The 26,230-nt window shown below is 38.1% G+C and overlaps 1 protein-coding gene across 8 annotated transcripts in view; it reads right to left on the bottom strand.

Moving 5' to 3' along the window:
* Positions 1–26,230, bottom strand: part of DAGLA (diacylglycerol lipase alpha) — a 130,471-nt gene that overhangs the window by 87,301 nt on the left and 16,940 nt on the right. Inside the window, exon 1 of one of the 8 annotated variants that reach the window (XM_083348350.1) lies at positions 18,489–18,604. The exons of 1 other annotated variant lie outside the window; for it this stretch is intronic. The gene's annotated coding sequence lies outside the window, so the exon portion shown is untranslated. Of the gene's footprint in view, positions 1–18,061; positions 18,170–18,450; positions 18,605–26,230 lie in introns of those variants that run through there. 6 more of the 8 variants (XM_083348355.1, XM_083348354.1, XM_083348356.1 and 3 more) reach the window with 6 other exon arrangements.

Here is a 26,230-nt window from a genome sequence, read left to right on the forward strand (position 1 = left end):
CACCAGCACTTTCAGGGGAAGTGAAACCCAGCTAATTAGAACAAACATGACGTATTTCTGTATTCGCAATTTCTGGGAGGTTTTGCACCAGCAGTAACTCCAGCTTGTCTTGAATTCAGTCTCAGTCTGTTTTGCCCCTTCCAATCCCTTAAAGTATCTAGGGACCAGGTCAGGATTTCCACTGCATTTCCCGCTTAAACTATGGCAGAGATGCAAAGCTAAGTATCATCAATACATAGATTATATTAAATACAAAACTGACAGATTATCTTTTGTCCACAATTGTTTTTGTTGGGCATAATTACGGATACTAATGTTGTGGACACTAAGTTGATGTTGAACTTAATTACGGCAGCAAGACTTTTAGTAGGTCAATACTGGAAGAAGGAGGAACTGCCGACTACAGAAGAATGGACTCTAAAAGTTTCTGACCTGGTGGAAATGGCAAAGATTTCGCCTTATTTGAAAGACCATTTGCAACAACGTTATATTATTTTATTTTATTTATTTATTTTAATTCCATTTATATCCCGCCCTTCTCCGAAGACTCAGGGCGGCTTACAAGCTTAGCAGTAGCCTTCATTCTATGTATATGCCTGCTTATTAGGGCTTTCACACCCCCTCCCAAGCGGCATTATTACAAAGTCAGCTTAATTGCCCCCAACAATCTGGGTCCTCATTTTACCTACCTCGGAAGGATGGAAGGCTGAGTCAATCTTGAGCCTGGTGGGATGCGAACCTGCACTAATTGCAGGCAGCTGGTGTTACTTAAGGAGGCATTATGGAGTGGAAAAAGTGGATTGATTACATCCAGAACAAATATGGGACTAAAAAGTTTCATTTAGCATTTGTATAAGTTTTGATGTGATATTAGTATTGCTTGTAGTCATTTTATATGAGCTAGAGTGCGATAGACTTAATAGTTTATTGTTGTTAACATATGGTTGATTATGATTGTTTTTACCTTTATACCTTGTATTTAGCTCTGGGAAGTCAGGGAGGGGGGAGGGGGGAAGGGGTGGGGGGAGGGTTAGGGAGGGTTAGGTAGGGTTGGGTGGGGGGAGGGGGGAGGGATTGTTAAAGATAAAATGTATTGAAAAACTTTTCAATAAAAAACAATTATCTCCCTCAGAGCCTACAACAGAAACACTTTGGGAAAAGTACAGGTCTCAAGAACGTTAGTATGTAGTTATGCAGAAAGAGTGAATATGTTAAAGACATGTCCTTCACAAACATATATATAGCTTATTGCCACATTTTCAGCAGAATTAACACTGCTACAACAATTCATGTGATTCTTTACCCTTCAATTCTCACTTCTCAGGTCTAAAATGCCAGTTCTTTCTTTCTTTTCTTTCTCATAAAAGGCAATAAAACATGATTAACTAGACCTGTATGTAAAGAGAGTATTGCCTAATTATATTTGAAATGGAACATTATTATTTTATTTATTTTATGTGTTACTTTATATGCCGCCTATCTCACCTTGGGGCTACTCTAAGAAGCTTACAACAATGCTTTGATTGAAAACAATCCAATACTTCATTCTGTGAATGTGCAAGTATAAACAAGATTCTAGATTTGGATAAAGAAAAAAAAAACTTGTGTTAATAATATTACTGGGTAGAGATGGTGGTGGTGGAACTTTAATATTGAATAAGGAAGACTGCAACTTAGTGAACACTGCATTCAACATTTTACAACAAGATCTAAACTCCAATGGGTGCAAGTGATTCCTATTATGTCATCAAATTAAATCAATATTTTTAAAACCAATAAAACATATTATTTTACACCATGAGATTCATACGCTCTTATGAAAATCAGGCATCTACGGTAATCTCATGACTTCACTCAGATCAAGTTTATACACCACTCGTGAATAATTGTGAACTAACATCAGTATTGTTAAGATTAAAAAAAGCAGCTACTTCCAAAGAACATTACCCAAACCATATATATATATATATATATATATATATATATATATATATATGTATGTATGTATGTATGTATGTATGTATGTATGTATATGTATATGTATATATATGTATATATGTGGATCTTTGGTCATTCGGGTTTTTCCCCGCGTAGAATTCTTCCAGAAGAAGGAAGCTGAAGCCATCAGCCTGAGGATGACGGATGGGATTCCATCGAAACGTTGCTCCTACACCTTCAATTCTACGTGGGGAAAAACCCGAATGACCAAAGATCCACATACAAACACCCGCGAAAACCTCAGAAAACATGTATATATGTGTGTATATATATATATATATATATATATAATTTCAGAATTACAATATTTTTCCTTGCAAATCAGAACAACACAACTTATTGAAAACATAAGCACACTAGGATAGATAGAAATAAAAATAATAGAAATGAGACTGAAATCCAAAGGTGACAATTCCTTTCACATATTTCCTCATAAGGAACACACACTTTTTAAAAAAATACAGATATAGTTCAGAAATACTGCAATGGAATGGAAACTGAAACTCTAATCAGAATGAAAATGTAGCTGGTCAAACGCATCATCAGTTTCGAGTCTCCACGCCCTTAAGAGACAGACCTCAGTCTAGCCTCCACATTTTATCTGGTGACAGTTTGCCTTGATCATCAGTAGTTGAAAAATTCTTGTGCGTAAGTAGCATGAAACACACTTGTAATACTTTTGAACTCTGTCTTGGTTCCTGACTTCTCGTATCTGACAGAAAATTTTAGAAACTTATTATTCCTTAACTAATAAGTAGAAATTTCTTTCCCCTCCAGAAGACTTCTCCAAACTCTCCACTGATGCTTCCTGATTAAAAATGGATAATTATAATCTTACATACAAAATGTAGAAAGGGAGTGTCCTTAATAAATGTTCCATAGTATCTATGATACTATCTATGTACACTACATTATATATACATTTTTGTAAATTAGAATGATAGAAATGCCAACTATGCACAAAGTGCTTTCAATGACCAACATATATGGGTGTATGTATATGAGGTTACAGAATGCATAAGCATTAATTTATTAACATGTCTAAAGAATCACAATTAATGAAGGGGACCCAAATTCATTATATCACAACCAAATCAAGTAATCTGCTTCTTGAAGATAAAGAAGATAAAGATGGATCTGCTTTTATCAAATAAGATGTTAATTATTAATATAATTCCTGTAACTATACATAATAAAAAGCTAAAATTTACAATTTCACTAAAAGAGAACCATTGCTCAAAGCACACATAGGAAGCCATTTAAAACTACTCCATTGATCATTATGTCAGTCTGTTTCCTGAAAACCAAAGCATTATAAAAATCTTGCAGATTCAAGTAGTCACTATTTCCTAGCTTCCAGCCAGAATGAGATCAGCAACCTAAAAAATAAATAAATCCTTGTCCAACTTAAAATAGAAACAAGACATTTTTAATTGTTAAAAGTCCCTTCCTCTTATAAGTCTTCCTGAACCATTTAAGAAGAAACTTTTTGGAAAAGAAACTTTTGGTGGACAATTATTCTTCAATGAGCCAATTTGGCATAGTGGTTTAAAACTGCAGGCTACAAACCAGAACATCCTGAACTCCTAGTTCTGTCTTAGACACAAAGCCAGCTAGGTGACCTTGGACCGGTCACTGTCTGTGGGCTCTAGAAAGGAGGCAATGGAAAATCACTTCCAAAAACTTTTTGCAAGAAAAATGCAGGGACCATAGTGTTCAGGAAATTGCTAGGAATAATTTTTTTTTAAAAAAACTATTCTTTAAAGGCACATCAAGCCAATTTGGAGCCTGCTGTGTTTCCAAGGTGCCACAAAATAACCATATAGAAGGTTCCGTGCCACTTGTCCATACTGTATACCCTTCAGTTTCAAGCTGGAAAGAAAAGTTGGAGCTCATTTTTTTTTTGTAAATGAAAATCCTGATGGTGAAAAACTACTCTTTTATATATTTAATTTTATTTACCTACCTTTCTGATTTCACACAACAGAATTATGCTGATCAGGAGATAAAAAACATTTTGTTTGGGGGGGGCTGGGGGTGGTGGTAAATTACATGTACTGTATGCTAAGAATGTCTAGCTTGCTGACAGCCATTCCAAGTATGAAGGCAAAACTCAAACTATTATTCTATCTAGATTCTAGAGCATTAAGAATCAACCCAGAACACACTATTCTGTGAGTACATTAGTGCTGTCTATAAAATCTCACATTAGTCCTAGGCTCTAAATAGCAAAACTGGTTAGACCAGGCGTTCTCAATTCAACCAAGCACAAAAACTAGTAGTTTAAATATTGCTCTCTCTTTTCCTCAAACACAATCTTTTATAAAAAGCTCATCAGGTTCTCCAGGAAGGAAGGAAGGAAGGGAGGGAGGGAATTGTTGATTCAGATTCAGTGTATTTTTTTATTCCACAAAGCTTTCTTTTGATACAGTGTTCAAGATGCTATTGAATTTATTGCTCTTTTCCAAGCAATTCATATTATTATTATTATTATTATTATTATTATTATTATTATTATTAATTATTATTATTATTTATTAATTAATTAAATTTGTATACCGCCCTTCTCCCGAGGGTCTCAGGGCGGTGAACAGGGCACATATAAATAGAAAATACAAAAATTAAAAAAGAATTAAATAATCGCCCAGATAAAACAATAACAATATAAAAACCCATTAAAAACCCTAACATTCCCCATCAGGCCAGGCCAGCTTGTTCGAATAAATGGGTCTTCAGACCGTGTCGGAAGGAGCGAAGGTCCGGTGCCGTCTGGAGCTCAACCGGCAGCTGGTTCCATAAAGCCGGAGCGCCCACAGAGAAGGCCCTCCCCCTGGGGGCCACCAGCCGACATTCTCTGACCGGAGGCACCCTGAGGAGGCCCTCTCTATGGGAACGCACAGGGCGGAGGGAAGTTGACGCCGGCAGCAGGTGGTCCCCGAGGTACTCTGGACCCATGCCATGTAGGGACTTAAAGACCATTACCAGAACCTTGAATCTTACCCGGAAGACAACTGGTAACCAATGCAGCTCGCGGAGCAAAGGTGTAACATGGGTGTACCGGGAAACTCCCAAGACAACTCTCGCGGCCGCATTCTGTACCAGTTGGAGCCTCCGAGTGGTCTTCAAGGGAAGCCCCATGTAAAGAGCACTGCAGTAGTCCAGACGAGAGGTCACGAGCGCATGAGTGACCGTACACAGGGCATCCCGGTGCAGATAGGGCCGCAACTGGCGCACCAGGCGAACCTGGACGAAAGCTCCCCTAGTCACGGCTACTATATGGTCTTCCAGAGTAAGCCGTGAATCTAGGAGGACTCCCAAGTTGCGAGCCCTATCCACGGGAGGTAAAAACTCACCCCCCATAGAAAGAGGTGGAATATAAATGATCATGTCATAAGGTTGAGAATCACATTAAATAAAGCAGATTTCCACATAAGGAAGTTTATATTCTTGCTATCCAATGATTTCATGGATTGCTTACTTCCAAAAAATATTGATATATTGACACTAATCCTACTAAGAGGGTTAACCTATTCTCACAGAATGACCTAGCTCTTTGACAAATACACACACATGTTGCAGAATACTGGTAAATGCATATATATATATATATATATATATATATATATATATATATATATATATATATATATATATATATATATAAACAAGCAAAACAAAAAAGTTACTTTTCCCCCCAAAATGAACATTTGTATGTATTATAAACACCGTTATCACATGCACTTATTGATACAGTTTTATTGCATTTATATCCTGCATTTATTTTTTTAGAAATCTTTATGGTGTGGCTCTTTCCTATTTTCCCCACAACTATCACTGGGTGATGTACAGTATGATGAGTTGAGAGAGAGTGTTTCCTGCCTTAGGCCAGGGATTGGACTAGAAGACCTCCAAGGTCCCTTACAGCTCTATGATTCTATGACTAGAAATCACAGTCTCGTACAGTATCTTAACCACTTCACTGAACTAAAAGTCGGCATGATTGATAATACTTAAGATAATAACTGAGACCTAGTTGGAAGCTGGAGCAGTATCTGTCACTATGGGACAAATCTTCTGGACTCAGAGCAAGGAATGTATTCAAATAAAGGAGAGCCAAATGGGGCTGAATCTGTAACACATTAATGAGAGAAATTAATTAGTAGATGCAATAGTCCTAAATCCAAACTTCTCAAAGTTTCAATGCTTCTTGAAGCTTTGCCTCACTGTACTGAACTAGGAACTGTTCTTTTTCTCTTCTCACTTCTCCATGTCATGAAGGAAATAGTATCCAATCCACATTGCTTTTGCATACCACCAATGATATATATGCTGAAATTCAATCTTATATTATAAACTGAGGTTACATACAAACAGTCTGTACTTCCGCTTGAAGGCTGAAGTCAAGTAAGAGACAAAATTTGCTTTATGGTTATGCAACTGCACAATTTTAACTGATTTTGTTATGTTTGTAGACATCTTTCTCTGGGCAGGATGCAGGAGAGGATTTTTGTGTACTTATAAAAAGCTTTCATTGAAAGTTCTACTTTTTTGTGCTTTGGTTGATATTGTGCTACATAGAAGCAAGTATGTGGTCTGACATTTGGAGAGTAAATGCCCACTTTTACCTTCAAAGAAGGTTGGGGCATGGAAGCAATAACCATTGCCTAAGGAAGTGAGGAGTTGAAGGAAGTAAAAGAACACAATTTAATCACAAAATAAACTTTTTTTTTTGCTGTTTTGCATCTTGTTAATCAAAAGATTTACATTGGTTTGGGCATAAAAACAAAAAGAAGCCAGGATTCTAACTAATGACACCATCTAAATATGGTTTGTTCTATATCCCCCTTCCAAATTTGTACCTTGTGATAGATTTGGGTGTTCAAACAATGAGGCCTAAACAATTATTTAGCAGCATGAAGGACCAGATTATACTTTTAAAAGGTAGATTTAGATTGTTAGGGGTGGAAAACCAAGAAGGAAGCCATAAAAGTTATAACGAACTTCCCCAAAGCCACTTACAACCCAGTTTTAAAGATATGATGGCTGCACCACCACCACCCTCAGTCATGTCATTATATTTTGGGTGCACGGCTTCCATCTTTATAGCCATTTGCAGCATTCAGTGGTTATATGACTACAATTTGTGACTTTTTTTGCCAGTTTTTGGCACAAAAACACTGGTGAAAATTGATTTGCTTAATGACTGTGCTTTTTGCTTTGCTTAGTCTTCTCATGTGATGTCAACTTATGGCAACAACGATTTACAACTATAATTCTGGGCTCACTTATGGTTGTGTATGATCGGAAATGTAATCTGTTAACTTTGGATAATTTTCCTCAGTGAATACACAAGTATAATTTTGACTCATTTGTTTAACTGGATTCTTTTCATGTAGTTTTAGGATTAGTGTGCGGAACAGATCGTATTTTAGGTCATATTTATACCCAAAATAACCACCACCCCCTGAAAATTCAAAAGGATTCCCAAACTTTTAAGCACCACAGTAATTGTTCTATTATAAAACAGCATATTTATTTTATTGATTGATTCATTTTATTTTATTTCTATAGCCTCTCTTCTCAAGAAGTGACTGGGTGCCATGCAACATAAAGACAATTTTAAAAATACAAAATAAACATATATAGTCATCAAGTAAATCTATTCCCATGGATGTTAAGGTAGCCAAGAAATGGGGCTTTTAATACTCTCAGACCCTCCCCCCACACACACTTGGGCACATAACCAGGTTTTCACCACCTTAGAAAAGCAAACAAGGTAGGATCATCCTAATCTCTGAAGGGAGAATGTGGCTAAGAGGCATGTCTCCTGGTCCCTGCCAGTCAGCATTCCATGGCTGACAGCACCTGTAACATACCCAACCTACCAGATTTGCTTAGTTATCAAATTGGATGGCTAGAAATGCCTGGGAGAAGCCAGTCCATTAAGTAATTTGGCCCCAAGCCATGATAATAGTTGTATTTTGAAAATTAAAATATGAAACTAGTCATGCCCTGTTCACCGCCCTGAGTCCTTCGGGAGAAGGGCGGTTGTTAGGCATATGGTGTTAGCCTACAATGTTGGGTTGAAAATATATTAACCATAATGCTATGTCTTTAAGTTGTTAATTGGCCAATGGGTGTGTAAGTGTTCTCATGGCCATAAGAGGAAGCTAGGAGCGTAGTTTCTCTCTCTCTTTGAATTCACTGATCTCTACTGTTACTGTTTTTGCTCTGCTGTTAGTTTACTACTGTTGTAACCTAAACTGTGTATTGACCTCTGGACCGGTAAGAAGACTTTGTAGCTTTGGACTGTTGCTATTGTGTATGATCTTGGACTGTTTATTTTTTGACTGTGCATTTTTGTCTTTACACCACCTCAAAAGTAAAATACTTTTTGCTTTTAGAACTCAGTGTATTTCTGTGTGTGACTTTTACTGCTCTCAGTACCCTTCCTTGTCTGTGCAACTCTTTGGTAGCACAAGGAGACCTCTGCACAAACAAATTCCTTAACAGCGGTATACAAATTAAATTATTAAATTAAATTAAATTAAATTAAATTAAATTACAGTTAAACTGTTGGTTACTCTATTACTCTTTTCCAGCTTTGTTATCAGTGATCCTTTAACTTGAACTGGAGTCCTTTACATATTATTTACTCTGTTACTGCACTATGATCTCAATTTCATAAAATCAAGAAAACTTCGTCCAACATTTAAATCGGTATCTGTGAATCTAAGCATTTTTAAAATTAAGCTTGTGCCACTGCAAATATGGCTTTTCTCCTATGGTTTCAGACCATTCATAAGATCAGTCAAAGCTTATGTGCTTCAATTCAACAATCTATCAGAACCAGCATATATATATCTTTTTTGTCACGGACCTGCCTCAGGAATATCTCCCCAGAAATCCAAGTGGTTTCCATTCTATTTATGTTCCTTTAAAAATGTGGCTATTCTCTCAGACTTTGGGATACAATGAATATGAAGTTCTGTTGGTGGTTTTTTTAAAGTTGAATATTGTTATTTCAAAATGTTAGAATTTTATTTATTGTCCATCTTTATTGTTTTTCTGTTTTTACATTTGAAGATGCTCAGTGTCATTTTAGTATTGAGCAGCATCCAAATCAAATAAAAAACAAATAAATTTCCCAGCTGATTTGATTATGCTCAGATTGTTAGCCTCATATTCTAGAGGATCAATGCAACAACAAACCACACATTAAGAATGAAATATTACATGGGATGATCAACAATCCATTAACATTTTCACAATTATTCACAATAAATTTTGGAAAAGAATGTTAGCATATTCTGTCTCTACAGAATACTTTGCTGAATACTTTGCTGAAAATAGATTACAAGTTCTAGATGAAGAGAGTTTCCATATTTATATTTTCAACTTTCCATATTAAGAACATTTGCAATGTTCATGAACAATGAAGAATGTAATACAAATTTTTGTTGAGCTCAATTCCTTAACAAGTGCAACCATAATTATATACTTTTTAAAATTCATACACATTCTCAAACTTTCACTAAGCTATTCATGCATAAAGAATGATGTATGAATATTTATATCTGCCTTTGCTGAAATACTATTTTTGAAACAGGTAGGTAAAGTGAATCACACCTCAATTTACTTAGCAATGTTTATATTTTATATTTAATATCCAAAAGTAAAATAAATACTAACATTTCCCTTAGTTAAAGGGACTTTCAAGTCATTTTAAAAGGAAACTTTAACCATTTGAGGAATAATTTTTCTTAGTTTAGTGTCAGATTCCACCTATCACACTAGTTGCACAAATATTCCAATTTACATTCTACTGTGAACTACATCAGTAGTTTCTTTAATAAAGATTTGACTATTGAAATATAAGATTGTAAAAATGCACCATAATTTACATGTCACAAGATGGTAACACTTTTCAGATGCCAGCTTTATGAAATGATTGATGGCACCTAATTTGTAGGAAATAGGTCTGCAAAATCTTAAAAATTCATTTTTGAATGCAGCAGAGAGCTATATTAGGGTTTAATCAGACTATCAGCATTTAAATTACCTAACTAAACTAGGTCAACTTGGAAAAGGAAGACCTATATTCAAATCCATTTTCAACCATGGGCACTTATGGAACAACATTTGGACAGTTACTATTCTTTCACTTCAATGTGCTTCACAGGGTACTGTTATCCATAAAAATTGAAAACAATGTAGAATGAATTCTACATTAAATACAGAGATAGTACCACAGTAACACTGAAAATAAATGAACTGAGTTTGTAAGAGAATAGTGGTATAGTATAAAGTATAAAAATACAACATAAATTCTTCCATGATGAAAAGTTTCTGGAGTCTCATTTTTATATCAGTGACCCATAGTGCCATTTTTCCAACTGATCAGGCCTATAAAAGCTAAAGGTAACATCATCTTCAAGTTAAGCTTGACTTCTGATGACTACAATGATACATTTCTGTTACTTCTTTGCCAACAATAGAGAAGTGATTTTATGCTGCCTTTTCTCAGAAATTGTTGTCATTCTAGCTTTTCTGGTGGTCTCCCCTTCATGTATAAGCTAAGTCTCACCATGTTTAGCTTTCTGAAATCAACTAAACCTGGGGCAAAAGTTCAGGGGAACATTGGAAAAAAATCAGGGAAAAGCTCTTATAAGCTTTTCAAGATAACAAAATGTACCTGTACAGAAAAAAATTTAGAGGGTACAAACTTCCACAGACCACATCCCAGTCTAACTCCAGACCCAACCCTACAAACATGTTCATTTAAAGAATAAATCGACTGGCATTAATTTGAGCATGAGCATGTTAGCCTTACAACTAATGCTCCAGGCCACTGTACGTTCTCTCTGTTTAATTCTTTTTCAGCACAGCAATGAAGAGAAAATGAAATGCTTTCATTTTTAACCAATTTTTGTTTGGAGTTATACATCTTTACACAAAATATACTGTAGTCATTTTGTGATTTAAGTTTAACAGGGCATCTGAACCCAGGGGGAGGATTAGAATAACTCAGTTTAACTAAGGTCTTTTATCATTTTCAATCAAATCGAGATTTTAACCATTGATTCATATCCCATGCTAAGCTCCATGCACAGAATTAAAGCCTCCTAGCAGAAATGAGAGGGTAAGAGTGCCTCTGCTACTAGTTTCTTTTTCATATGTACAGGGCAATACTAGTTAGAAACAAAGGAGCTGGAGAAAGTACCAGACCGCGGCATACCAGCAACCTGTCTGCACAAACAAGCAAAGCCCCATCCGTGGGATGCAAGCAGCACACAAAACCAAGCACTCTCCGGTCCGTGGAAAAACCTTTCTCCACGGAAGTGGTCCCTGGTGCCCAAAAGGTTGGGGACCTCTGTACTACAGCATGTGAACCATGCAATGCAGTCAGTAAATTATGACTTATGGGTATGTGCAACTCAATTTGGCTTATTTAGTGAACCAGTCATGGTTTTACATGTTATGTGAACAGAACCACAGTAACTGGGGGAAGAGAATTTGACTGTAGTTTGCCTAAAAGATAACTTCAAGCTACAGTTAATGAACCTGATTTGTTTGGATATAAATCACACTTGATAATTACTGTAGTTCTCAGTTTGGATGTCATAACAAACAGCAGTTGAAAACAGAAGTAAATACTTTTACTTTCCTCCTCCAAGCCAGCCAGGGAAAGAGTAACAGATTAGAAACCAATGCAAACCAGAGAGATAGATGTATACACATGCCTCCATAAGACATATTGTGGGGGTTGTTCTTTTTGAATCCCACACAAAGGCCATTAATATTTAAGGCAAGAAAAGACATTGCCATGGTTTGCACTGCAATAATCAGATTTTGCTTCAATACTGTTTTAATTTTTGTTTTATGAAAGTGAGATTGCAAAAAAAAACCTTCTCTGTGGAGGTCAGGAATGTTAAAGTTAATAATGTAATATTTCAAAGGAAAATCCTTTTAAGGGAAAAATGTATTTCCTAGAAAATATACTGTATTTTAAAAGCAATATAAAATTAGTATAAAAATCTTTACACAAAAGCTGTCTCAAATTTCCTGTTCTATAAGCTATGATAGCTATAAAAACTCTGTTTTAAACATTATTGGATTTATTTTATTTATTTATTTATTTATTTGGTTTATATACCGCCCTACTCCCGAAGGACTCAGGGCGGTTTACAAGGCAAAATTTTAAAAACAATACAATATAAAATAAAAATAAAATTAAATTAAGTCTAGCCCCCAAAAAATTAAAATCACAATTTAAAAACATTAAAACCCCTCAGTCCAGACCAGACAGCTCAAAGAGCCAGGTTTTTAGGTCCCGGCAAAATGAACAAAGGTTGGGGGCAGTCCGGAGTTCCGTTGGCAGTTGATTCCATAGGGCAGGCGCGCCCACAGAGAACGCCCTCCCCCTGGGGATCGCCCGTTGGCAATCCTTGACCGGCAGTACCCTGAGGAGGCCCTCCCTGTGGGAGCGCACAGGACGATGGGAAATTGATGCTGGCAACAGGTGCTCCCTCAGATAATCCGGGCCCATGCCATTTAGGGCTTTATAGGTCATCACCAGCACCTTGAATCTCACCCGGAGGGCAACTGGAAGCCAATGCAGCTTGCGGAGAAGAGGTGTTACATGGGAGTATCGGGAGACTCCCATCACAACTCGCGCGGCTGCATTCTGCACCAGCTGAAGCCTCCGAGTGGTCCTCAGGGGCAGCCCCATGTAGAGAGCATTGCAGTAGTCTAGCCGGGAGATCACGAGCGCATGGGTGACTGTGCGTAGGGCATCTCGGTCCAGATAGGGCCGTAAGTGGTGCACCAGGCGAACCTGGGCAAAAGCCCCCATGGCCACGGCTCCTATATGATCTTCCAAACTGAGCTGTGAATCCAGGAGGACGCCCACGTTGCGGGCCCTATCAACGGGGTTAACACCTCACCCCCCCATAGTTAACGATGGAAAAGATTGGTTAGTCTGAGATGCTGGTATGCACAGCCACTCAGTCTTGGCAGGATTGAGATGAAGCCTGTTTCTTCCCATCCAAACCCGGACCGCCTCCAGGCAACGGGACATCACGTCGAGGGCATCACTGGGTTGGTTCGGGGTGGAAAGAAAAAGCTGGGTATCATCAGCATACTGGTGATACCTCACCCTGAAACCACGAATGAGCTCACCCAGCGGCTTCATATAGATGTTGAACAGGAGGGGAGAGAGGACCGACCCCTGAGGAACTGCACAAACGAGAGGCCTCGGAGCGGATCTTTGCCCTCCCATCAATGCCGACTGCGAGCGGCCCAGGAGGTAGGAGGAGAACCACTGTAAAACAGTGCCCCCCACTCCCAACCCCGAGACGCCGCAGTAGGATACCATGGTCGATGGTATCAAAAGCCGCTGAGAGGTCTAATAGGACTAGGATAGAGGAACAACCCCTGTCCCGAGCCCGGCAGAGATCATTCACCAGCGCAACCAATGCCGTCTCCGTGCTGTACCCAGGCCTGAAACCTGATTGGTACGGGTCCAGCTAATCAGTTTATTTATATTTATATTTATTTATATAATTAAAATAGTCACACTATTGTCATAACTTTCTAATGCAGATTTCACCACTGTGATGCACCTCATATATCAGCTGAGAATTTGGAGTCTCAACATTTCTGGAGAACCTCAGATTGGGAAAGCAGCTCTAATTAATTGACTGAGTGACTGGCTTTACTGCCAAAACCTACCTGTGTAAGGATTTTGTGGGTGCAGACTTAATTTTAATACAGATTGAAAGGTAAACATTTAGAAATACTTTTATTCCAGGATGTATAATGCCATTTGCTAATTTGTTTTTGAAATTACTGTCTTTAGGAAAAGACATGACCAGAGATGTGGATGTATTCCTAATGGATACAGTTAAAAAGGGAGTTTTCAACCATTTTTTAAAATGATTACATGCTAATTGACAGCTAGAGAACAGAAATAGATATTCTGTGCCCTTCTTATTGCTAAAAGACCTGTTCTTCAATATTTAAAAGATAATTATATGGCATTTTCTATCAGTGGATTGAAAATCTGATGTTACTTGCAACTTATGAACAGGTATAGATTATATAGGTAAAGGTAAAGGTTCCCCCACACATGCATGCTAGTCGTTTCCAACTCTAGGGGCCGGTGCTAATCTCCGTTTCAAAGCCGAAGAGCTAGCACTTGTCCGAGGGCGTCTCCGTGGTCATGTGGCCAGCATGACTAGACGCCAAAGGCACATGGAACACTGTTACCTTCCCACCATAGTGGTCCCTATTTTTCTACTTGCATTTGTACGTGCTTTCAAACTGCTAGGTTGGGACGAGTAACAGGCGCTCACTCTGTTATGCGGCACTCGGGATTCGACCCGCCAAACTGCCGACCTTCTGATCGACAAGCTCAGCGTCCTAACCCACTGAGCCACTGCGTCCCTTTATAGATTATATATGTATAGATAAAATGAATATCCTTTACTGAAAAGATTGTGTAAAGTGTTATTTAAATATATACATGTGTGAGAAGCCCCATATATGGTTCACTAAATTCACAAATTTTGTAAGAAGCTATGACCTTCCTGTCTCTTTCGTAACAGGGGAACAATCTAAAAAAAGAGCTGCCCAAAGAATTAAGGCTATTGAAGCACAAAACGATATAGCCATCCTTAGTAAGGTGGGTAACTTGAAATAGCTGAGCAAATACAAATGCACTTTTCAAGCAGACAGCTATTTGAAGTTACAACTGCCAAAATATCTTAGGGAAATATTCACACTAGTGAGATTTGAACAGCTTGACACAATGGTCAGATATGGGAGATTCCACTCCATAACCTATAATGAACGTCTCTGCATCTGCTGAGCGGCAGAGGTTGAAGACCTGGCTCACATCCTATTTCACTGCTACCTGTAAAAGAGGGTGAGAGACAGGTATTTTGGCCTATACATTGAATGAATGAACCATTGGGACTCCCATATCAAAATATCTTATGTGCGGCCAGAATTTGAAAATTACATTTAACATAGCACAGTACCTGAGATCGGCATATGTGAGACTGATTGGGGCAGACTGTAGGGGTGATAGTGAAATATAATTTTATCATATTTTATCTATCTACATCTTAAATTGCCGTATTTGATTCTAATTTGATTCTACATGGCTTAGGCCCGGGGTACTTGCGAGACCACCTGCTGCCATTATCAACCTCCCTTCGCCCGGTTCGCTCCCACAGTCGGCCTGGCAACCCCCAGGGGGAGAGCCTTCTCTGTGGGCGCGCCAACCCTCTGGAATGAACTGCCTCCGGAGCTGCGGACTGCCCCTGACCTTTGGTCCTTCCGCTGTGACCTGAAGACATGGATGTTCCAACAAGCGGGCCTGGACTGATTATGTTTTAAATTTGGCTTTTATTGGGTTAAATTGTAATTTATTGATTATATCCATTATTTAATTCTTTTTTAAATTTTGTACTTTATGTTTTTTGACTTTTTATTGTTGTGAGCCGCCCTGAGTCCTTGGGGAGAAGGGCAGCATATAAATTTAATAAATAATAATAATTTCTTTTTAAAAATGTATTTTATCCCAATTTTATTTTAAATTGTATTTTATTTCTATTTCATCCTTAATTATATTTTAACTAATTCAATTCTAAATTGTTTTTACTGCATTTTAGTATAATGTGTGCTTGGATCTCTGCACCTTGATATGGCCCACGGGATAATCAATAAAGATTATTATTATTATGTGTGAGAAGCCCCATATATGCATGAATTTATCCTTGCCTTTTATCTTTTTCATTTTTTTAATTTAAACCCCTGTACAGTATAATAAAGCACTCCAGGTAAGCTTTAAACTACAGCTGAAAATGTCAAGTCATCATTTTATAATTCAGAGGATTCTAACTTTCAAAACATTCTACAAATTAGTGCCAGTATATGATATATTTGTTAGCTCTAATTTTGCCATCAGTTCTGAAAGCAATTTCATTCAGGAATATGAATTTTAGAGAATGGTAGAAATCTGATTACCCAGCTCTTTTAACAAAAGCCCCCCACAAATTTTTGATTCTATTGACAATAACAATACAAAACTGACTTTTGTTAGGGACAAAAGCAATACAATATTTCAAGCCTTGGAAAAAATACCTAATGTTCTTTTTCACATGCATTCACACTGTATTATGGGTAGTAAGGAGTCATCTATTCATGATGATATAACTGTACAGATGAATAAAATTATAGAAACCTAGTTCTAAAACCGATCATTAGTTTTAAGTCATTCACCCAAGAGAGGCCACACCTGAGCCTAGCCTCATGCAAACAATATTTGTTTACACTTCTAAAAAGAAATTAACTATCTCTACTATGCTTTTCTGCAGAACTATTAGTAATTAAAGAAACTGCATAATTTAGTAAACTGAACTCCACCCATTTAAACTGTGTTCTAGGGTTTGAATTATAGCCATGGATAATCCTTTTTAAAACCTCTCACTGATACATAATTTCTATCAACTATTCTTTTAATAGACATATGTACCATTAATAAACCTTAACCATTCTAATAATAATCAATACATTAATACATTAATTTTTAAAATTAGAAATCTTTGGAGGCAATTTATTTCTAATTTTGTCTTTTTCCACTTTTATCTTGTTCCAATCTAATAGTAGAACCCTGGGCAATAATCAAAATACAAGTATCAGGTACTTATCTCACTAAAACAGACAAGGCTACAATCTCTTAAGCAATTTCAAATCATAAGGCAAGATGTCCTTTATTTCACTTTACATTACACACACACAAACTTTTAATGGATGCTATATCACCAGACAAAATTGCACGACAGAAGCATCTTCTTGCAGAAGCAACCTTCAAGGATGAAAAGATCCCTTAATTTTCCCATCGGCTTAATAAGTTATAGAAAGAATTTCACTTGTTCTGCAAAGTAAACGCCCTCAGCATTTGGTTATGAATCCAGACTCTACATTTTCACAAAAGGCACCATCGTGCACAGATTCGTCAACTGTGGGGACCTCTCCCTTTTGTCATCTCCCCTTTTCACAAGGATTTATTTATTTTTTATTATTATTTTAATCCCATTTATATCCCGCCCTTCTCCGAAGACTCAGGGCGGCTTACAATCTAAGCACAAATCAAATGTGCTTAGCAATAGCCTTCATTCTATGTATATGCCTGCTTATTAGGGCTTTCGCCCCCCCCCCAAAGTGGCATTTTTACAAAGTCAGCTTATTTTATTTATTTATTTATTTATTTATTTATTTATTTATTTATTTATTTATTTATTTTAATTCCATTTATATCCCGCCCTTCTCCGAAGACTCAGGGCGGCTTACAAGCTTAGCAGTAGCCTTCATTCTATGTATATGCCTGCTTATTAGGGCTTTCACACACACCCCAAGCGGCATTATTACAAAGTCAGCTTAATTGCCCCCAACAACCTGGCTCCTCATTTTACCTACCTGGGAAGGATGGAAGGCTGAGTCAACCTTGAGCCTGGTGGGATGCGAACCTGCACTGATTGCAGGCAGCTGGATTGGGGCACACAGAAGAACCAATTGAAGCGTGCTACACTGCAGTTCCATAGGGCAGCGTTTTGCAACCTTAGGAACTTGAAGATGCGTGGACTTCAACTCCCAGAATTCCCCAGCCAGCTGTGCTGGCTGGGGAATTCTGGGAGTTGAAGTCCACGCATCTTCAAGTTCCTAAGGTTGGAAAACGCTGCCATAGGGCAACCGTCCCTCCTACCCAACACTTCCAACTCTCCGGCAGATAATCCCTCCTCCACAGGCCCCACCACCCGGATTCTACCGATTTCTGGAAAAAGGCAGAGAGACGGCGAGGAGGAGGAGGAGAAAAAGAGGGGAAAAAAATGACCCAAGGCCACCTGAAAAGCTCCTCGTCACCAGCTCCCCGGGAAAGCACCGCTTCTCCCCACCCCCACCTCTTCCACCACATACCCGGGTTTGGCCCTGGGAGGGGAGCAGTCGAAGAGGCACCTGTTTGGGCACGAGAGCCACAGGGTCGCTGCCTGCTTACCGTCCAGCTCCCACGCTGCTGGTGCCGGGGGAGGAGGGATGCTTCTCCGTTCCCCTTGGCAACCAGGCCCTCCACCTCTGGCGGCGGGGCTGCCGATTGGGGGGGGGGGCGGAAGAGGGCGCGCGCTCTTCCTCCTGCCCACCCACCCACCCACCCCCCCCCCGCGGCGTGCACGCGCCGCCATATGCCAGGGGGACCGACGCCTCTGCACTCGCTCGCTCCCGCGCCAGAGCGGCCGCGGCCTCGCGGCTTTCCCCCTCGCCAGCCCCGCCCGCCCTGCCTCCTCCCGCCAGAGATGCGCGGCTGCTCTTCACCCGCAGCGAGAGTGGGCATCCGCCCTCCGTGGATCGCCACCACTGCTCCCGTTTTACACACACACACGCACACACCACGTCCTGGAGCCAGGCCGATCCCCGCGTCCTTTCACCTTTTTGCCGCCGCCTCCGGCGCCGCCGCCACCGGGCCAGAGCCACTGCCGCCGCCGCCTCCATGCCGGGGCTCCTCAGCCCCGCAGCTCTTCAACGCCGCCTCCGCCTATGCCAGGGCTGCCTCCGCCCGCCGGGCCGCCCACTGCGTCAGCTTCGTAAACCCCACTACGCACCCAGCGGTAACCATGGCCACGATGTATGTTTCGCACGCCCTCTGGTGGCCAGTGTTGCAACCTGGCAGGGACGGTGGCCAGAGATGCCCCAGCGGGGCGAAGAGGATTTCCCGCTGCCCCTCTGGGCTGAGGAAGAAGACTGCCGAAATATGGGGGGGGGGGAACATTGCTTGCTTTTTATTAATCTTTAAAAAGAGGACTTGCGAGACTCTTATGTATGGAATACGTCACTTCCCCATAAAGAGAACCCTGCTCTATGATCCATCCTGCACTTGAATGGACAAAAGCGATGACTTAAAGGCATTCACAGATGGAAGAGCAGCGCTCTTTAATCCTAAATACACAGGGAATGAAGTGGTGTATTACACAATCAAAAGGAAGCTATGAAGCATTATTTAATATGAGTGCATTGCTTTGTAAACGTTTTTATCTGTGATGTGGAAATTAGGTTCTAGAGCTGTTGAGCCTCAACAAATAGCATTATTTTCTTGAGAACCAGGTATAAATAAATAGGAAAGGAGATAGCTGTAGCAAGGAAACTAATTTAGATAAGAGCAAAAGCAGTAGATAGAAACTGCTGAAAGTTGTTACTACATTAATTTGAAATAAATGAAAGCTCTTTTTGCATTATGTTTATTTTTTATGCGCCTCTAAGACATAAAAAGATAAGACACATTAGTTCATCTGTTGCTTCTGTGAAGTAAGGAACACAGAGCTGACTACACAGACTTCCTTTATATAGTGCCAGTGGGTGTCCTTCAATTTCAGTCATTCCTGGTAGGCATGATAAATAGAAGATTACAACTACATGAACAAAACTATTGAAAAAAGATGTAATGTGCTTCTTTAGAAGCTTTGCTTTGATCACAGCTCCCAATGGTATCTAATAACTCAGAAAATAATTGAGAATAGCAATCAACTAATATTGTGCAAGGAGTTGCCTTGAGAAAAAGAAAAATCCAATTGATTGTTTTTCAAAATAATTTGCAACTGACTTTTAAGGAGGTTCAGTTCTCTCAAATTGATTCATAATACTGACCATAAAATTATAAGAATAAATCACATAAATTAACAATGGAGACTATAAATAACAGCATTAAGTTCAGCATAGGCATTCATAGTGAATTTTTGACTTTCATTTTCCGCTCTTAGCAACCACTTTCACAGCTTCCCCCAAACCCCCAATGTTCAAATAATTAATGGTGGACTGTTTGCAAAGATCAATCCAATCTAATAATAAACACTACTCTGGTTTGAAGACACATTAATCTTCCTCTTCCAGTCTCTCCCTGATAGCATTTTATATAAGAATTAAAATTATTATTTTCCTCTTTATAATGCAGTTGTGCAATGGAACATTTGCAGTATAAGAAAGCAGTTGGGGCCACAGCTTCTTTGATATATATTTTTTGTAAACCAGCACAGGGTTAATTAGAAACACCTATCACAGGTGTGTGATGTTCTCTTTGGAATTGCTCTAATCCATTTGAATATTTACACAGATTTGATGAATAGCCACAGTTTGTTTTCTTTTTTATATAAACTATTTCTTAAAAAACCCTACCCTTGTTATTGTTTTTTTAGGTGGTTGGGATAAATGTTATTTCAAAGAGCCTGTATGATACAGGTATGATGTAAAATTTCAGAGCAGCAGGGGCTAATTTAATTAATCAGGAAATATATGGTTATAAAATGCAAACAGCAGCTCTCAACCTTTTACTACATTTATTTGCAATTTCAAGTTGTTCAAGCAAAATGTGTCCTAATTTCATCTATCACTGACAGTCAAAATATTGAGTCAAATTGCTGAGAATATTTTATCTATAAAAAATATCCAGCAAATTGGCCAAAATAAGCACAGATACAGATCTTGTACCTTCAGACTGTACACAAAAGAGGCTGTTCATCGCTTTAAAAAGCTCTCCACTAAATGACATTACAAAGATAAGTGTTGGCAGAAAAATAAAATATTGAGCTGTAATCATTGCTAAAGTTCTAAAAAATTAGTACAGATTGGTTGTCGTCTGTATCAGAGTGTATTCATTGTACAGTCTCAACTACTTGGGCTTTATTCAGTAATCCAGTCACTTAATTGCTTTCACATCCTCAAACTATCAACATGTTCATGAGAGTCACAAACATTTTTGGCCCAATGTCATCCCTGTTCCTATTCTTTAAATCAAGATTGTAAACTTTTTCCAGCCTAGGGAATACCTGGCCCCTGAAGGTATGCTAAAGACTGCATTCTGGACAGAAGAGGGTAAGGCCAAGTCAAAAACTATATCATTCTGATTACACTCCATGTATTTAATAATGTTCCGATTCCATCACATTAAAAATTACAGTTTGGCTGGAAGGCATACCCTAAACTTCAGAAGCCCTTGTGTAGCCTTGGGGCTGTAGGTTTGCACTGTTCCTCAACTTGGGTTTAGTGTTACATTTGGTAATTTATGTACACATTTGGGAAATATTCACACATCCCTTGCATTATTCAGATCTTGATAATAAGAAGCAAATCTGCACAGTGTTAAAATGATTTATAAAACTCCCAGCCCGTAGATTAAAATGATTAAATTATACTGTCTGCACTAAGGCATTTCTTATTCTTTATAGAGTGAATAGCACTTTGCAAACTATAAAGATTCATACACTTTTTTTCCCTCTAGTCTAGTGCCATGTTCTTTTACCAGGATTAAATAAAATGTTTGTGTTCTTTCTCACCACCATATCCATCAATTGCTATGCTGGCCACTCACACTCATTGTAGTTGGCCAATTAGACTGAATAAGGTAAGTCAAAACTAATCCATCAGTACAATGCTTCTGCCTTGGAATTTCATAATGATTAAATATAGCAAGGGATGCTTAAGTTAGTTTATGTAGAACATTTAAGTGTGAGCCCTTGGGCTGCTTAATAAGGTAAAAAAAAAGTCAAACTGAGAGTTGCATAAATAAACCACTAGATAATTTGGAGGGCTTTTACAAATTCTGAAGCCTTTAAATAAAGTATGAAATAATATAATATAATTTCTATAAATTTTGATATAGCTGATCCTTCAAAATTCAAGGTGCTCATACTAGAAGCAACAATAAATACATTTCTAATAACAGGTAGTTCTTACAATCACAATTGAGCCCAAAAATTCTGTTCTTAACCGAGACATTTGTTAAGTGAGTTTTGCCCCATCTTGCCTCAGTTGTTAAGTCAATCACTGCAATTGATTAGTTAGTAATCCAGTTGCTAGGTGAATCTGGCTTCCCCATTGACTTTGCTTGTCAAAAGGTTGCAAAAGGTGATCACATGACCTTGGGCCACGGCAACTGTTATAAATATGAATCAAATAGCTGAATTTTGAACACATGATCATGGGGATGCCATTGTAACTTTGAATGGTCACTAAATGAACTATTGTAAGTCAAGGACTACCTGTATTAATATTAGCAGTAAAAAGTCTAAAAAAAATCACACAGGCAAGAATGGTTTATGCTATATAGTTGTGAGCACTCAATACCTATAGCAAAGTTCATTTACTGGTTAATAAAGGCATTTCTATTCTGCCAAATTTCTGCTTGCTGATAGTGAAATCCCATACACATTTTGAGGTCTTGAATAATATCATTAGCCACCTTTCTCACCCCTAAAGGACTCTGTTGTTTTACACAAGCATTTTGGCAGCGGCAGCAGTCCTAAACTAGATCCTCAACTCATAAATAAGAATTACAGAGGTAACTAAATTTCAATAAATACTGAAAATACTGGAAATTCTATTGGCAATACAAATCAAGGGTTTTATGTAGCAAGCAGGCCGTTGCATGTATTAGTTGTGCTCCATCAGCATCATCAGTTTAGCAAACAATTTGGCAAAAGTGAAAAACAAACAACAAGCACAAAACATCTAAAATGTAAAGTTGCTATAAGTTATTGAAGTTATTTTTCAACTGGCTTTCAGGTTGACCAACAAAAGGAAAAACAGAGATCTGTGGCAACACAACATGATGGCAATTTACATTAGAGAAGGAATCGAAGCATTGCCATATCACCATTGTGGTAAAGTGGTTCAAGTCCCAAGAAATATTGCACCAAATAGGAAAAGGAAAGACTTCACAGAAGACAAAATGGAGAAGTATGTCAGTACTCTGACTAAATACTGCATTATAAAGTTTTAAGTTACAACTTATTCTAAGAGCCCTCTAAGAAAAAATACAACCACCTTCTTAATTTTGGATTGCTCACTGAGAAAAATAGCTGCCATTCAAGTATCATCTTTATTGTCCATTGTTGTAAATGAATCATGAGATTTTTTGCAAGAAAAATTCCATAGGTAACATACAATTGATATCAGACAAGGAAAATATTTACTTAGTAATAATTTCTCACAGAAACCGGTATACCTTCTTTGCCAATTTTAATATTAATGCTAAAACTATTCTACAAACTATAAAATGAAGTGTTCAGGTGTTTAAGAAGCAGTACATTTAAACTTCAATGGCCTACATTCTTATTCACTGTGAAAAAGAACAGTAAAATGGTGGATTGCTTTTTCTTACTATTGTACAGGTGAGTTTGGGGTTCTTGGCTGCTGTGAATCAGCCTTTCACTATGTTTTTGCCTGATTAATGAATTCAATTAATTTAAAGTGGCTTAACAAATGTTACTTATATTAATACCATAGAAACTTCCTCAATGGCAGACATGTCAAACTTGTGACGTCACATGATGTCGCGCGATGTATCGGAGCTTTTTCCCCATTGCCGGCAATGGGTTGGGCGCAGTTTCGTTGCGACGCGTCCGGCCTGTGGGCTGGCAGTTTGACACCCCTGCTCTATGGAATGTAAAACTAAAGAGAGTCAGTTTGGCCTAAAGGTTAAGGCACCAGGCTAGAAAGTAGGAGATTGTTAGTTGAAGTCCTGTCTTATCTATGAAAGCCAGTGGGGTGACTTTAAACTACTCACCCTGTCTTTCAGCCCAGCTCACCTCACAGGGTTGCTGTTGTGAGGAAAACAGGAGGAGGGAGTATTAGGTATGTTTGCCACCTTGAGTTATTTATAAAAATAATAAAGGAGGAATTAAAAAATATAAATAAAACTAGCAGAGGTTGGAGAGGTTGAGATTTTTCAACCTGAAATTGGGTAACCATGATAGATGACTATAAACTGTCTGAAAGTAGGACACAATAATAATAATAATAATAATAATAATAATAATAATAATAATAATAATAATAATAATAATAATAAAGTTGGAAGGGACCTTGAAGGTCATCTAGGCCAACCCCCTGCTCAGGCAGGAAACCCTATACCATTTCGGACAAATGGCTATCCAGTCTTTCCTTAAAAACGTCCAGTGTTGGAGCATTCACCGCTTCTGGAGGCAGGTTGTTCCACTGGTTTAAAGCAAATTTAACAAATTCCCTTGTTTATCTTAAACCTGTCAAGGAGCATTGCTAATATATTTGTAAATCCATTACTTCAGAAATATGTAGTAAAGTTTCTCCTTTGAAACACTGATGGGAGATATTATAAAACAGGGGGTGTCAAACTGCCAGCCCGCAGGCCAGTTTCATCATACCCCATTGCCGGCAATGCAAAAAGAGTTGCAATATGTTGTGACACATCATGTGACATGGCAAGTTTGACACCCGTGTTATATACAGTAATGTCATTTCTCTATTCCAGTTCCTACCTAACTGCAATTCAGGACTTCCTCACGCATTAATCCTTAGGCCTTTATTTAAAGCTTATAGTGCTGAGATATTTTTTTGCTGCTATGGCTTGATAGAAGTCCATAAGGTGGACATTACTCGAATCTTTTATATATGATTTATCAAGGGGCTGAGACTTTAGTAATTGGAAGAGGATCGTTTATTGTGATTTTCTACTTGAAAAATACTTTACTCCTAGGATTTCCTTTGTTTAAATTGGTAAGAACTGAATCTAATGTTTGCCTCCCAGGGGGAGGGAAATTGTTGTAAAGAAGCTAAGGCAACCAGACCTGGGCTGCAAAAATCCAGATGATGGCAGCCATGCAGAAAATGTGAACTCTGTATTGATCATCTGGATATTTGCAGTCCAGATTTGGTCATTATAGTAAAAGCTACATTTTTGTTTATTTTGCTTGTTTGTTGGCTGTGCTTACATAAAGTTTGTATAAAATCATGCAAAATATTGGGAATTTCACGTAGCGAACATAATGAACCCTAAATGCTTGTACAAAAACACTTCAAGGAAAAATTACTTGTCAGTGCCATCTTCTGGTGAACCAAGGTATGTTCTTTTAAAAACGTTTTTTTTTTCTTTTTCTGCTACCCTAAAATTAGAAATAATTATAGACTGTGAGATCACAATGGTATTCAAGCCTATTCCTGGCTGCTGTTCTATAACTCTGCTTATAGTTGGAGAAACTTGAGTTGCATATTTATAATAAAATAAACTATAAATTCATAAGTTGTATAAAATCTTTTAAAAATCACCTCCTGTTCTCTCCACTCACCATTTCTTGATTAACAAGCAACATTCACACTACTTGGGACAATTGGAGGAAGCCTTGGAGATACTCCAATTTCAAACAATTATTTAAAAGCTGCATTATGGGTAGCTGTCAACATTTGATCTAAACTGAGACTGGAACTTCTGTCTAAACAAGAGGTCATTAAGTCAGTCATACTTGATTTTATGATCTTTTTACCATGGATGTTAAGTGAATCACCACAGTCATTAAATAAATCATGCAGTAGTTAATCAATTCTAGCCTGCTCCATTGACTTTGCTTGTTGGAAGCCCCTGGGAAGGTCACATATGACAGTCACACGACCCTGGGATGCTGCAATTCTCATAAATACATGCTGATGCCAAACACTTGAATTGTCATTATGTCATTGCAGTGATGCTGTGATCATTAAATGTGAGAACCAGTCATCTTTTTCAGTGCTGTCATAACTTAGAATAGTTGTTAAATGAATGGTCTTAAATCAAAGACTACCTGTATTCTTCAGAACTTGCCTATTTTCACACTTACAATTCCTATTATTATGCAATAGCAACCCAGGAGATACACACACACACACACACACACACACACACACACACACACACATATTGGTATTATGTACCAAAAGCCAACATTGTCTCTTTCAGTTGTCCCAAAGTGAACATTCTTATGTATTTTCTCCAAGCAATATCAAATGTACCACTTGTTGCCAGTAATATGAATTTCCCCTCTGGCTTTGAAGTATAGTAAGTCTCTCTTTCTTGCAGTATAATTTCTTTTGATGTTTCAGTTTTGTACTTATTTTCTGTACATGCAACAATTTCCATTGGGTTGTTTATATTAAATTATGTAGAATTGTAATAATATCAAATGATATTGAGGTTTGTTGTTTGCTGTTACTGTGAGTCCTCCATGGGGAACTACTTGGAAATATTTAATTTCTAGCAATTCTTCTCTTTTATGAATCCGAGATGATTGAAAGAATATGTAAATTAGGGTTGAGCAAATCCTTCCAAAGAGGTGACTCAGCAACCATAGGAGTATGGAGGAAGAACCTCCTTCAGATTGCTATCACAGCCACA

Source organism: Vipera ursinii (assembly GCF_947247035.1).
Source record: "Vipera ursinii genome assembly, chromosome: 1".
Taxonomy (NCBI): Eukaryota; Metazoa; Chordata; class Lepidosauria; order Squamata; family Viperidae; genus Vipera; species Vipera ursinii.